Raw genomic sequence first — 15,597 nt, 5'->3', positions numbered from 1 at the left:
CCATGTGTCGGGTGCTTTTATACCCATAAAAGCATATAAAACCTTATAAATGAACTTAAAACAGTATATGGCTTACCTTAAAGCCCGTTAGCAAGCCATTGAAGGCTTCGTTCAGTCTGTTGTTAATGGACTGAATACTCTATAGAACCACACCCATAAGGGTGCGATGTTCATCGGCGATGGATGAGCGGCCAAGGCATCCTCCATGATGGTCGGCCACCCAACCGCAGCATGGTGTGTTGTGGGTGGCGTAGGAGGCCGCACCAAATACTCCGGAAGATCAGAGCTCCCTGAAGGTTTTTCCAGGCAAAGATTGGAGGGAATTTGTTACCCTCTCCGCTTGTGGGGAGGGAACCAACTTCCTGGGTCTCGGTGACCGAGGCACGGACCTTAGCTAGGACCTCCTGATCTTTGGAAGCCGGTGTATCAACTTCGGCCGAGACCTCCTGGTCATTGGTGTTCAATGTACCCACCTCGGCCATGGCCACCTCGTCTGTGGTCTCTGATAGGGCCGTGACAAGAACAACTTGTTTTTCATTATTAACAAAGACACGATGTCATTCCACTAAATAAAGGATTGGATTCCATACCTTTGGGCCGAGGGCTTGACCCTATGGGTTCGGTGAGGAACCATCTTGCAGGCTTCGAGCTCCTCATCGGAATCTGGGCCAGCACCAAGCAGGGCGAGCTTGCTCTTGCAAGGTCTCTTCCGCGCCCGAGGAGGTAGCCCCTCCTCCCCCCTCAGGCGCCTCCCTCTTCAACTTCTAGAGAGAGTCCTTCTCCTCCTCATCTTCTACATCCTCTCCCTTGGGAGGAAGAGGTGTGGGTGTCCTCAGACATGCTATCTGGAGGACCCCTCGAATGGAGACCCTCGCGGTTTCCTTTTTCATATTCTCTGGCGCCATGTATGGCGCCACTATCAGCATCAAGTTGAGCAATGCCGACTGATACGTCTCCAACGTACCTTTAATTTTTTATGGTTTCATGCTATTATCTTGTCAAACTTTGGATGTTTTGTATGCCTTTTATATCTTTTTTGGGACTAACTTATTAACTCAGTGCCAAGTGCCAGTTCCTGTTTTTTCCATGTTTTTGACCCTTTTCAGAGGAGGATTTTAAACAGATTCCAAATGGAATAAAACTTCCAAAAATATTTTTTCCGAAACAAAATACGATCGGGAGACTTGAGAACCAAGGCAGAGGGTCACTAGGGACCCCACAAGCCCTCATGGTGCGGCCAAGGGGGGGGCGCGCCTCCCAGGCTTGTGGGCTCCCTGGCCTGCCCTGCCCTAGCTCCTTCGCCTATATATTCCCTAAAATCTCACAAAAAATCAGGAGATCAACGAAAATACTTTTCCACCGCCGCAAGCTTCTGTCTCCGCAAGATCCCATGTGGGGCACATTCTGGTGCCCTTCCGGAGGGGGGATTCGGATACGAAGGGCTTCTTCATGAACACCATGACCTCTCCGATGATGCGTGAGTAGTTCACCATAGACCTATGGGTCCATAGCTAGTAGCTAGATGGTTTCTTCTCTCTCTTTGATCTTCAATACAAAGTTCTCCATGATCTTCATGGAGATCTATCCGATGTAACCTTCTTTTGCGGTGTGTTTGTCGAGATCCGATGAATTGTGGATTTATGATCAGATTATATATGAATCTTATTTGAGTTTCTTCTGATCTCTTATATGCATGATTTCATATCCTTGTAATTCTCTTCGAGTTGTGGGTTTAGTTTGACGAACTTGACTTAAATTCTTGCAATGGGAGAAGTGCTTGGTTTTGGGTTCATACCATGCGGTGAACCCACCTAGTGACAGAAGGGGTAGCGAGGCATGCATCGTGTTGTTGCCATCAAGGGTAAAAAGATGGGGTTTTCATCATTGGTTTGAGTTTATCCCTCTACATCATGTCATCTTGCTTAAGGCGTTACTCTATTCGTCATGAACTCAATACACTAGATGCATGCTGGATAGCGGTCGATGTGTGGAGCAAGAGTAGTAGATGCAGAAAGTATCGGTCTACTTGTCTAGGACGTGATGCCCATATGTATGATCATGCCTTAGATATCATCATGACTTTGCGCGGTTCTATCAATTGCTCGACAGTAATTTGTTCACCCATCGTAATATTTTCTATTTTGAGAGAAGCCTCTAGTGAACACTATGGCCCCCGGGTCTACTTCACACCATATTTTTAGCCTTACACTTTGCAATCAATCTTGAAGGGATTGACAACCCCTTTATAGAGTTGGGTGCAAGCTCTTTTGTGTTTGCACAGATACTCTGGACTTGACGTGATTCTCCTACTGCATTGATACCTTGGTTCTCAAACTGAGGGAAATACTTACTGCTCTTGTGCTGCATCACCCTTTCCTCTTCAAGGGAAAAACCAACGCAAGTCAAGTCTCCATCAACGTGCCAATTTCTGGCACTGTTGTTTGAGAAGTAGCACCGACCGAGGTTCCTCTTGTAGGGGAGCTGGGCCATCTATGTTTTTGGTTTTGGCTAGCCAATCTAGCAAGGACGGTACGAGAAATAATAAGATCCTCTATAAAATTGAAACTTTAAGTAGGTATAAGAACTCAGACATACCTCCAAAGGGGGGTCTTGACATCCAAGCCGGTGTCTTCATCCTCGTCCGACCACTCCTCCAGAGGATTGAGCAGTATCCGCCACAGGTTCTCGTGAGTTGTGCGGTACAAAACCTGCACCACCTAGGGGTCGTTGGGATTGTAGGCCCACATCGGGTTATCCCGACACTGGCAGGGAAGGATGTGGCGATGGAGCATAACCTGGACCATGTCGGTCAGCTTGATATTAGTCGCCACCATCTACTTGATGCTCTTCTATAGCAGCTTCACATCCAGAGCCGAGCCCCAGTCCAAGCCTTTCTCAACCCCCGAGGTTAGCATTATGGGGGGTCCAGACCTGAATGCATTGGGCACTGCCCAATTTGCATCTTGTGGCTCCGTGATGTAGAACCACTCCTTCTGCCAGCTCTTGATGGGTCAATCAAGGTGCCCTCTGGCCACGCCACGTGGAAAAGCTTGCTTATCACGGCCACACCACAGTCGTTGTGTTCACTACTGACCGACTTTGGCTTGACGTTGCAAATTTTAAGCCAAAGGACGAAGTGCGGATGAACCCGCAAGAAGGCCTCGCAAATGGTGATGAAGGTGGAGATATGTATGGCTAAATTTGGGGGAATAACGTGGAAATCTGACCCATAGTAGAACATCGAGACCCTTACAAAGGGGTGGAGTGGGGAGCCCAGTCCCTAGATGAAGTGGGGTACGAACACTACCCGCTCACTAAGCCTTGGTGTAGGTACCACCTGGCCCTTCTCAGGTGCTTGGTGGGCGATGTCGATCGCAAGGTAGTTGTAGCGCTTCCGCTCCTAGATGTCCCCGTGAGAGACGCTTGAGATCTCCCACTTGCCTTGAGATCCCGAGCATGCCATTGTTGAGCTTGGAAATGGGGCGGCTAGAAAGGGTGGGAGCTGAAATGGATCTGGGCGCTTGAGCTTGGAAGAAAGGGGAGTCAAGTTTGGAGTGCCTCTGGTGGGCTTTGGATCTTTTTCCGTTTTTACCGGAGGTTGTAAAACCAAGGGTTTGCGCTTACTACGCTGCACGCTCTACCACTTCCCGAAACGACCACACCATTGAGCGTGCGTGGGCTGGCCCCGGTCATTATTTGAATCCCCTTAAATGCAGAACATGATCTCCTTGTTGATATGATGTGACCAAGGGAAAGTGGCCTCGAGCCACAGTTCGAGTTTTCTCGTGATTGGTTATCGCGACTTTTCATCACAAGGGTTGCAAGATAAAGGACTGTTCACCTGGGATATTAAGCCTTTAGATTTAACGACACTTGTTTTAAGAACATGATGTCACTATAGCAAATAAAACGATGTCAGTCGAACATAAGGGGAACTCGTCGTGCAAGCTGATTATTCTAAGTCTTCGGCTCCCAAAGACCATACACATTGGTGTTGGAGGCCGGTTCGGGAGCTACTGAGGGAGTTTTGGATTAAGGGGTCCTCGGGCGGTCAGGTTGTCCCTTATGGGCTGCATCATTAAAGACCGGATTTTCTGACAACTTTGTGATCAAGATGGAATGCTCCGAAGACTAGGCGTGCACTCCAACTCAAGATGGCAAGATCGGCCCATCTATCCCCGGCTGAGGTCGGTAACATGTAACCCTAGGAACCCTGGTGTCAATATAAACCAGAGGTCCTTATGCATATGGGCAGGTTATCTCATCTAGAGTTTAGCTGATACGGTCTCGAGGTAGATCGACTCTGGAATCATTGTTCCACATCAATATAATCAAGAAGGACGTAGGGTTTTACCTCTTCAAGAGGGTCTGAACCTGGGTAAATATTGTCTCCCCTTCTCTCGTGTAAGCCATCGATCCAAGGTCTACTGTTCGGGACCCCCTACCCGAGATCTTCCGGTTTTGACATTGTCAGCGTGGCTCCGTCTTCACCACATAAATACAAATGTCAAGCACCACAGTATTAACCCAGGTAATTGGAACATACTTCTTAATACGCTTCATGTTTTTATTCCTCCCTCAATACAAGAGTTGGACCATGGACATAGAATACAGGTGGAATAGAATATGGTGGTAGGTTTTAGAGGGGTAAAAGTGGAGAAAAAAGTCTCACATGAACTAGGTGGATCAACTGGCTATGGAGATGCACATCAATTGATATCAATGTGAGGAATAGGGATTTCCCTACAACGGATGCACTAGAGATATGAGTGTATGAAAGCTCAACTGAAGCTAAGTGGGTCTGCATCCAACTTGCTTGCTCATGAAGACCTTGATACGTATCGAACATATCTATAATTTTTGATTGTTCCATTCTATAATATTATCATTCCAGGATGGTTTTAGAGTGTTTATAAACCAATTAATATATTTTTTGAGCACTAATGTAATAACCCAATGCCTAGTGTCAGTTGCTATTTTTGCATGTTTTTGGCTTTTCAGGTTTATAGTACCAAACAAAGTCCAATTGCCCCGAAAACTTTTTATGATTGTTTCTGGACCAAAAGAAGACCTGTAAGCTTTCAGAGGAGATCGGAGCCCACACGAGGGAGCCACCACACAACAGGGCGCGCCCAGGGGGGTGATCATGCCTTGATGTGTGGTGGGACCCCTAGGTGTCTCCTAACATCCCTCTTTATTCTATAAATACTCAAATATACCGATGCCCCTAGGGAGCAACCGAAAACACTTTTCCACCATTGCAAGTCTCTATTCCTCCACGTGCCCATCTAGAGCCTTTTTCCGGTGTCCTGCCAGAGGCGGATCGATCACTGAGGACCCTTACGTCAACCTTGCTACTCCCATGGGGATGTGTGAGTAGTTTACCACAAACCTATGGGTCCGTAGTTAGTACCTACAGTAGATGGCTATCTCTCTCTCTTGATCTTCAATACAATGATCATCACATCTTTGCTTTGATCTATCCGACATAATCCTTTTGTGCGGTGCGTTTGTTGAGATCTGATGAATTGTGGGTTTATGTACAACTTATTCATGATAAAGATTTGAGTCTTCTCCGAATTCTATTATGATTATTATTTGCATGATTATCATAGCTTCGTAAATCTCTCCAATCTATTGAAATAGTTTGGCCAACTAGACTGATATTTCTTCAATGAGAGGGGTGCATTGTAGTGGGTTCAATCTGGCGGAGCCCTATATCCAGTGACAAAAAGGGACAAGGACACGTCTTTGTATTATTTCCACAAAGGATAAAACCATGGGGTAAATTCATATTGATTGAGTTCTCTATGTCTACATCATGTCATTGTTCTCGAAGCATTACTCTCTTTTACTTAATACTCTAGATGCATGCTGGATAGCAGTCGATGGATGGAGTAATTGTAATAGGTGCACGCAGAAGTCCGTTATTTTCTTATGGACGTGTGGCTATATATACATGATCATTGTCGTGGATATCACATAACTATGCACTTTTCTATCACTTGCCCAATAGTAATTTGTTTACCCATGATACATGCATTTTGTATTATGTTTTGTACTATTATTTATAGTGTTTTAATTCAATATAAAACTTTGTGGAGTAATTTTAATGCCTTTTCCCTCATAATATACAAAGTTTACACAAAGATTGAGATTACCGACAACTGGAGTTCTAGACCCGAAAAAGCTATGTCAGAGCTACCTATTCTGCACGTATCCAAATAAACTAAATTTTCAGAGATATTTATTTTGGAATATATAAAAATTATTGAAGAAAATAAATAAAAGAGGGGGCCACCCAGGTGCCCACTAAGTACAAGGGCGTGCCTACCCTTGGCATGCCCTGTTGGGTAGTGGGGCCCCTGGACAGCCTTTGGTGCCCATCTGCTAGTACATAAGCCCATTTGCCCTAGAAAAAAAATCAAGAGAGGACTCTCGGTACGAAGCATCGATGTCTCAATGCAGAACTTGGGCAAGAGCACTTTCGCTCTCCACCGGAGTGGTTCCATCGGGGATACTTCCCTCCAGGAGGGGGAAACCAAAGCCATCATCATCACCAGCAAACCTCTCACATTGGGACGATCAACATCTTCAGCATCACCAACTCATCTCAAAACTCTAGTTCATCTCTTGTGTTCAATCTTGGTATAAAAAGTTCACATTGGTACCTGTGGGTGACTAGTAGTGTTGATTACATCTTGTAATCGATGCTAGTTGGTTTATTTGGTGGAGGATTAAATGTTCAGGTCCATTATGCTATTTATTATCTCTCGGATCTTGAGCATGAATATGATTTGTGAGTAGCATCTTTTGCTCTTAAGGACAAGGGAGAAGTCTTGTCATAAGTAACAATGTGAATTTGGTATTTGTTTGATATTTTGATGATGTGTATGTTGTGATTCCCTTAGTGGTGTTATGTGAACGTCGACTACATGACACTTCACCATCTTTGGGCCTAAGGGAATGCATTGTGGAGTAGTTATTAGATCATGGGTTGATAGAGTGACAGAAGCTTATACCCTACTTTATGCGCTATTCCGTAAGGGGCTGATTTGGATCCATATGTTTAATGCTATGGTTAGATGTTATCTTAATTATTCTTCCGTTGTTGCGGTTGCTTGCGAGAGGGGATAATCATAAGTGATAGGCTTGTTCAAGTAAGAATAGCACTCACGCACACATCCACCCACATATCAAATTATCAAAATAGCTAACGCTAATCAAACAAACATGATGAAAGTGACTACATGAAGTTCCTATGCGTCCTCGAGAACATTTTACTTACTACAAGAGACCGTTCTGGCATGTCCTTTGCTACAAAAAGGATTGGGCTACCTCAGTGCACTTTTGTTACATTATTATTATTTACTCGTTACAAATTATCTTGCTATCAAACAATTTGTTACCGAGAATTTCAGTGCGTGTAGAAAAAACCTTGCTATCAAACAATCTGTTATCGAGAATTTCAGGGCGTCCTCGCTGGGTTCGACACTTTTACTTATCTAAAGGACTATAGTTGATCCCCTATACTTGTGGCTGATCAATCCACCGTATGCCTACTACATGAGAGATTCTATTAGGGAAAACAATGCCCCCCGGGTCTATTCACTTATAACTTTACGTATGCTACAATTACCTTGTTGCCTTTATTTAATTTTTATTTCTTTTCATTTATTAAATATCATGTACACATTTTACTTGCTTGAAAATAAAGAGTCCAAGGGAATTGACGGCCCTCTTGCCGACGTTGGGGGCAAGTGTTTGCTTCTTTGTGTGCAGTCACTGAAGACAAGGGCTGCTTGTTACTCGTATTGGTTCGATAAACCTTGGTTCTCTACTAACGGAAATACTTATCTATACTGTGTTGCATCACCCATTCCACTTCATGGAAAATCCAACAGAGATCACAAGTATGAGGGAGGATTTTTAGCACCGTTGCGAGAGAGTATCACCAACCTACGATCAAGTAACTTTGCACAAATTATCATTCACTTGTTCTTCTTTTTGTTTGTTGTTATATTTATCTTACTGTATAAAAAATACAAAAATATTTATCTTTGCTTGTTACTACTTTACTTGTTTGCTTTTTACGTTGTTAGTTTCTTTCTTGAAGTCACTATCATGTCTGATTTTATCACTGAAAGGGATGATGGCGGTGAGGGAGTCCGGGATTAAGTGGTCCGTGAGCCACAGGTGTATCTCTATGGGCCCGACTGGTGGGCCACTCTACGACTACTATTGAAGGGCTCAACTACAAGACGACGCCATGTTTGGTCAAGAAACCTCTGAAGCCTTGGTCTGTGCTCCAAGTCAAGATGATAGAATCGGCATGTTTATTTGTGATGGAAACCGGTCATGTGTAAGCCTAGGTACCCTTGGTGTCTATATAAACTAGAGGGTTTTAGTTCGTAATACACAGAACCAACATCTAGGGTTTAGTTCATTTGATCTTATTGTAGATCGACCCTGCAATCATCATACACTCATTAATATAATTCAGCAGGATCTAGGGTTTTACCTCTTCGAGAGGGCCCAAACGTGAGTTAATACTGTCCTTGTCTTACCGGTTACTGATCGATCCAAGATCTACATCACGGGACCCCCTACCCAAGATCTGTCGGTTTTGACACCAATATTGGTGCTTTCATTGAGAGTTACACTGTAGGGTCAACAAAGGATCGATGGCTTGCATAATCATGAGGAGGAACGTCTGCAACATAGACTTTTCATCCCTGGTTAGATCTTCTCGTTCGGCAGCATCGTGGTGCATGCCGATCCGACCGTCCACCTTGGCCAGGTTAAAAACCTCACCCCCGATCAGGAGATTAGGTTTGGGAACCTAGAGTTCATCGCCGACTCCCGGGGAGACCTTATTCTAGCGAAGATTTCTACTCCCCTCAAAGAGCTCGTGAATCCCGATAACATAGCGACGGGAGTGGCAGTGTCTTGGTTTCATCACAGCAGATGCCATGGGGTTGCTGAACTTGAGTGGTTGGGGCCAATGTGTGCCGTCGGGTTCCGAAAGTGAGAATGTGGACAAGAAGTTGTGACACACAATGTTCCCAGCTTCGGGGCCCTCCGTGGGAGGTAATGCCCTTAGTCTTGTCGGATCTAGTATGCAGAAGACAAGTAATTCAATGGTGATCCTTGAGTTGTTGGGTAGAGGAGGAATAAGGGGCTTGCTTGCCTTTATTACCTCCCTACGTCTTTGTGTTTGTGTGTGTGCGTGTGTGGAAGAACTGGGACCCCTGCATGAGGGAGCACCGGGTGGTCTTATAGGCCAGCCCAACTTCCAATGTGTGTGTGGATAATACGGGTGGGGCCCAGTTGGCAGCCTCTTTGGTCGGCAGGAGGGTTCCACGAATGGAGCGGTCTTGTCGCCTATAGGGCCTGTCGGATGCGGGTCTTGTCGAAATGGTGGACCACCTCACCTCGTCGCAGTTAGTGTTGGTGAGCGGTACAGAAGGCTTCACTGTTGCCACGCGTGCATAGCGTCATGGAGTAGGTGGAACTGTGCACCCACTATGCGGCCTCGCCCAGTCACAGTCAGTCATGGTCAGCGGTACGGCCATCTCCACTGTTGCCATGCGTGCATGGCTTCATGGAGTGGTTGGCACAGTGCAACCACTGTGCCGCCTCCCCTGGTCGTAGTTGGCAATGATCAGCGGTACGGTCGGCTCCATTGTAGCGATGTGTGCATGACGCCATGGAGTAGTTGGCTCTATTGTCATGTCCCACCTTCATGGTGGTGTCTTGTCTTATGGAGTTGTGAGTCAGGCCTTGGCTTGCTAGCTGGTGGGTCACCCCAGAGCCGGGCTACAAGGAGCACTACCCCGAGCCGAGCCGTGAGGTAGGAGCCGACACATGAGGGGCAAGGCCCGCCCTGATGTTTTTTCAAAATGGGGGCACCAGCCGCCATGAGGCTACCCTAGGCTCATCACCCTGATAGTAGTTACTAGAGCCGGAGAGGCCTGCCAGATCAAGGCATTTTACCTCACTGGCTTGTCCCTCGCGATTGTTGTTGGTGAAGTCTGGGATCCAAATCGCCCATCTATTCGTCACATCCTGGTATCCAGCCTGCTGGCACCAATCGTTGCGCTGCGACGCATCGGTAATGAGGAATAAGGAAGCCACATGCTTCCCGCACGCCCTCGTGAGTGATGTCTACTACACAACTTTATTCTTGTAGACTATGTTGGGCTTCCAAGCGCAGAGTTTTGTAGGATAGTAGCCATTTTCTCAAAAGTGCATGACCTCAGGTTTATCAGTCTGTGGGAGGTCTAGAATGAAGATGGTCTCTCTAAAACAACCCTGCAATGAAATACAAAAAACTCTTGTGTCCCCAACACACCCAATACAATGGAAAATTGTATTGGTACACTAGTTTGGTGAAGAGATGGTGATACAAGTGTAGTATGGATAGTAGATATAGTTTTTTGTAATCTAACAATATAAAAACAAAAATGTAGCAAGTGCAAAACAGCGAGAAAAATGTTGTATAAATGCCTGGTAATAAGTCCTAGGTTTCATACTTTCACGAGTGCAATATGTCAACAATAATAACATAATATAATCATATGATCATCCCTCAACATGCAACAAATAATCACACCAAAGTTCCTATCTAGCGGATAAAAAAAAGATTTAATTGGTGTAGGTAGTAGAACCACCTCAAAGTTATTTAATGTGATCAATCTTTTGAGCTATTCCTATAAGTGTCACAAACAACCCTAGAGTTCGTACTAGAATAACACTCATGATGCATATCATCAACCCTAATGTCACCTAGACACTCCAATGTCACCTCAAGTATCCGTGGGTAAATTATGCGACATGCATCAAACAATTTCAGATCTATCATATTCAATCCAACATAGTATGAAAACGTGCAATCAACCCATCGCATAGATCCCCAAGGGCACCAAACTCCGCAAGTTGATGCCATACCATATATCAAGTGAATCACTTGAATACTCCAATGTCACTACAAGTATCTGCATGGAAGACATACATCAAGTGTTCACAAACCAAAATATTCAATTAATCACAAAAAGGTAGGAAGGGAATAACATCATATGTTCCAACTATATTAACAAGGCCTGTGATACATCAAGATCGTGCCATCTCAAGAACACGAGAGAGAGAGAGAGAGAGAGAGAGAGACAGAGAGAGATTGAACACATTGCTACTCGTACATACCCTCATCCCCAAGGGTGAACTACTCCCTCCGCATGATGGCCTCCACCGGGATGATGAAGATGGCCACCAGAGATTATTTCCCCTCTCTGGCAGTGTAATGGAAAGGGCCCATATGGTTTTTTTTGTTGATACGGATAGTTGAGGTGCCGTATCATAAGTTCTCTCTTTATTTTTGGGGTTTATGGTATATATAGGATTTTTCAGCATTGGGATCACACCAAACGAAGCCAGGTGGGCACCACAAGCTATCAAGGTGCGATCTAGGGGGAGGGGCGCCCTGCTGGCTTCAGTCCCACATGTGGATCCCCTCCAGTGGTTCTTCAGTCCAATATTGCTTATTTCCTCAAGAAATAATATAAAAAAGTTTCGGGCTAATTTGAGAACCTTCATTTTCTCCACGGAAACAAAACCACGATAATTCTGGTGAAAACAACGTGAGACCGGGTTAGTTCTAAATAAATCATATAAAGTGAATCAAACCATATAGAAGTATTATAAAAATATGCAAACATGGCATGAATACTTCATAAATTACTATACTTTGGAGACATATCAGCATCCCCAAGCTTAATTCCTACTCGTCGTCGAGTAGGTAAATGATAAAATAAATGATTTATGAAGTGTGAATGCTAGCATAGTATATAATTTCAATAAATTCCAAACACTTTTTCTAGCATCATAACCATCATTTTTTATAAAAATGACCAAGGTTGAGTAGCAATCAATTCACGTGTCATGGTTAAAACAATGCATTCTTTTGAAACTTAGCAACCCATGTTCTTAGTCACCAAACAATTTCAATTCATCATCAAGTCTAAATAAGAGCTCCACATGCTCAATTATCCTATAGTCTTCTATGATTGCTAATATTCAAGGCACATTTTTAGAACAAACAATATCTACGGAACATAGAGAAAGATAAGGGCTTAAAGTTTCGCATCCCAACATACCTATCAAAAATATAATTGTCAACAATAATGAATCATGATCAAATATATTTGAGTGGATATATATGTTTGGATCTTTCTTTTGACTAAAAAATTAGGAGAGGCTCCTACTATGCTATATTAATATATAATATATATTTACATGTCTTGGAGGAAAGTCCCCAGAAGGAGGAAAAAGTACAATCAGAGTCTAAAGAGTGTTTATAAAGGAAGTGATATAATCATTGAGATTAGGAGATACTCTATATCTAAGCTAGGTAAGATCAGCCTTAGTTCTCTCAAGCCAAGGACTATATGTAGGACTGATCTGATCCTTCCAAATATTCCAGGCTGTGATGGGGAAGATTTCAAAGAAAAGTCTGCCAGAATAAATATCTTTTGCCCTAATTGTGGCCTGAATCCTTGAGATGCTAGAATTGTATGATATACCAATCTTAGACGAGCAAGTTTGGCTGAAAGTGCAATTAAAAATCATGTGATCAATGGTCTCTTCCTCTTGAGCTGTGCATAGAATGCATGATTCAATGTCACCAATATGAAAATGTCTCATTTTGAACATGTTTCTTGTGTTCAGTCTATCTGGTAAGAGAAACCACATGAAAACTTTCAATTTCATTTGGAGTTCTGATTTCCTTATCCATTTGAAAGGGTCCAGACAAGTAATTTGTCTATGGCAGTAATTGTAGTATTTTTTGGAGTTTTGATTTCCATATTCATGTTTGGATCTTTCCCCACGACATGGTGCTTGCCATCTAATAGATTGAGGTTGGAATAGGGAGTTGGGTCAACATGAAAGTAAATAGATCGTCCCTTCACACAGGGAAGGATGGATTTGCAGAGGTGCTAGAGATCATTGTTTTAAAACACAGATGAATACATTTTTGAGTGGTTCACCTTTCCCATCAACAATACAATAGAGTTTTCAATATCTTCCATGCTAGTTACATTATTGGCGGTTCCCAAATAGAATTGAAATTGTACTCCCCCTCAACCATTCAATCACATTCCATGGCTAGCCGTATCCACGGGTGCCTCACAAACAATCAACTTTCAAGGGGGAGTTCTTGTTTATTTATTTTTGTATTAGGAATGACTAGGAATCCTTTTTACCAGCCTCGCTCGTGCAATGGAAGGTAAATAAACACTCATCTTGAGAATAACTCGCTTAGAATGGAAGATAATGACCGCCTCATTACTCCGTGAGCGGTACGGGCACACAAAATAGATGTTTATTTGAATGTTTAGCGGTGGCACATGCAAATTTACTTGGAATGGCAGTGAAATACCATATATAGGTAGGTATGGTGTACTCTCATGTAAGTAACTTGGTCCAAGGATTTGGATGCACAAGTAGTATCTCTACTTAGTACGAAGTCTTGTCTACCAAAAGGTTCTAAACAAGCACCACATATTGGAGGATCCAAAACAATATAACTTCTATGCAAATATTCCCGAACATAAACATTACGCTATATTCCTTGTACAACTTCAACTATTTGATAAAGTTTGAAAATTATCAATGGGTCTTCACAATCATAAAAGATGTCCAAGATAATATATTTGTATGTGAAAGTTCTCTTTGTTATACTAATGATTCATGAATTGCTCATATGACCAATACAGTGATTGTCAAACTCCAATAGATTTTACTTTATAAACCAAATGTGAAAAAACTACAATATATAAACCACATTGGGAATTTCATATTTATGATATTTCATTCATTCACAATTTACTCTTAGGATATAGGTGAACCACAAGTGCAAACAATCAAACTACTCTCAAAATATATGAGTGAAGATCAATGAGTTGTCAAACAATTAAGTAGCTATGTGAGGAGTCTCTCTCTATAAAGATTTTCAGATCTGAGTATTTTATAAAGACATAAAACTAAATAAAAATGCACTCCAAGAATAGCACATATCATGTGGACAAATAAGAACTTAGGATCAACATAGGCTAACCATCAGTTGTTGACGAAGAGAGGTGGGATGCATAGCATTTCCAAGCTTAGATGCTTGAGACTTCTTGTAATATTTACTTGGGGTTACTTGGTAATCCCCAAGATTGCGATTTTATATATCGTCCAATCCTGTCATATCCCGATTTTACCTAAGTCCCAAAAATTTCATCCACACAAAACTTGAAAAGAACTCGTGAGATGTGTTAGTACACATAAAAGTACATCAACACTTCATGTACGGCCAACACAAATTGCATATTAATTTTGAAATATTATGTACTATATTCTATAATTTCAATAATTTGTATCTACCAATATAAGCCATGAAAACTATAGGATAAGTAGATAAAAATCTATGACATCAATCTATCCAAACAGAACAATCTGTAGTAAACTATTAAAATAGTGTACTTCGGTGACTCAAACAATCATGAAACTTTAGGACATGATAAATAATTTGTATTAAAATACTGTTTAAAAATTTCATAAACTTTCCGTGTTCCAGTAAAATATCATAATTCAAATACTACATCACAAGATTCTGTTTTTGTACAACACACATCACACATGCAATTCAAGCATTATAAAGGCAATTATTGGAACTTTTTAGTGAAAAACAAGATTATGAATAACATCTAACAGACAACAACAAAGTAAAATGATTCTACAATAAAAACACATATCATGTGACGAATAAAAATATAGCTCCAAGTAAGATATACCGATGATGTTGGAGATGTAAAAGGAGATGCCTTCTGAGGCATCCCCAAGCTTCGACACTTGAGTCTTCCTTGGATATTTACCTTGGGGGTGACTTGGTAATCTCCAATCTTATGTTATTTCTTCTCCTTATTCACCTCATATCAGTATCTCTCCCAAAACTTGAAAACTTCAAGCACACAAAACTTAACGGAACTTCATGAGATGGGTTAGTGTAATAAAGATAGATCATTCACTTAGGTACTCTCATGTCAAGATTCATAATTGTTCTAAAATGATACCTACTTTATTCTATCATTCCTATAATTTATAGCACCAAATGTAAGCTAGGGAAACATTAAAATAAGCAAACTATGCATGTGAAACAGAATATGTCAAAAGGAGAACAGTTTGTGAAGATCTGAATGTACACCATACTTCCCTGACTCTAAAAAGTTTGATAAATTACGAAAGGGAACATAATTTGTATGCAAATTTTGTGTAAAAATTTCAGAATATTTTTACTCTCCAATAAAATCACATAGTTCATATACTGGATGCAAAAGTTTTGTTTTTGCACAGAATCAAACAAACAAGTAATCACACTATCCCAAAGGCTTTATTTGGCACTTCATTGAAATAAAAGCTATAAAACAATATTACCACACTAGCCTAATCATGTGAACACACAAAAACATGAAGTAAAAGTGTTGGGTTGTCTCAAAACAAGTGCTTTTCTTTAATGCCTTTTAGCTAGGCATGGTGATTTCAATGATGCTCGTACAA

This window comes from Hordeum vulgare, chromosome 4H, assembly GCF_904849725.1.
Source record: "Hordeum vulgare subsp. vulgare chromosome 4H, MorexV3_pseudomolecules_assembly, whole genome shotgun sequence".
NCBI classification, from domain to species: Eukaryota; Viridiplantae; Streptophyta; class Magnoliopsida; order Poales; family Poaceae; genus Hordeum; species Hordeum vulgare.
Note: the sequence above shows the minus strand (reverse complement) of the source record.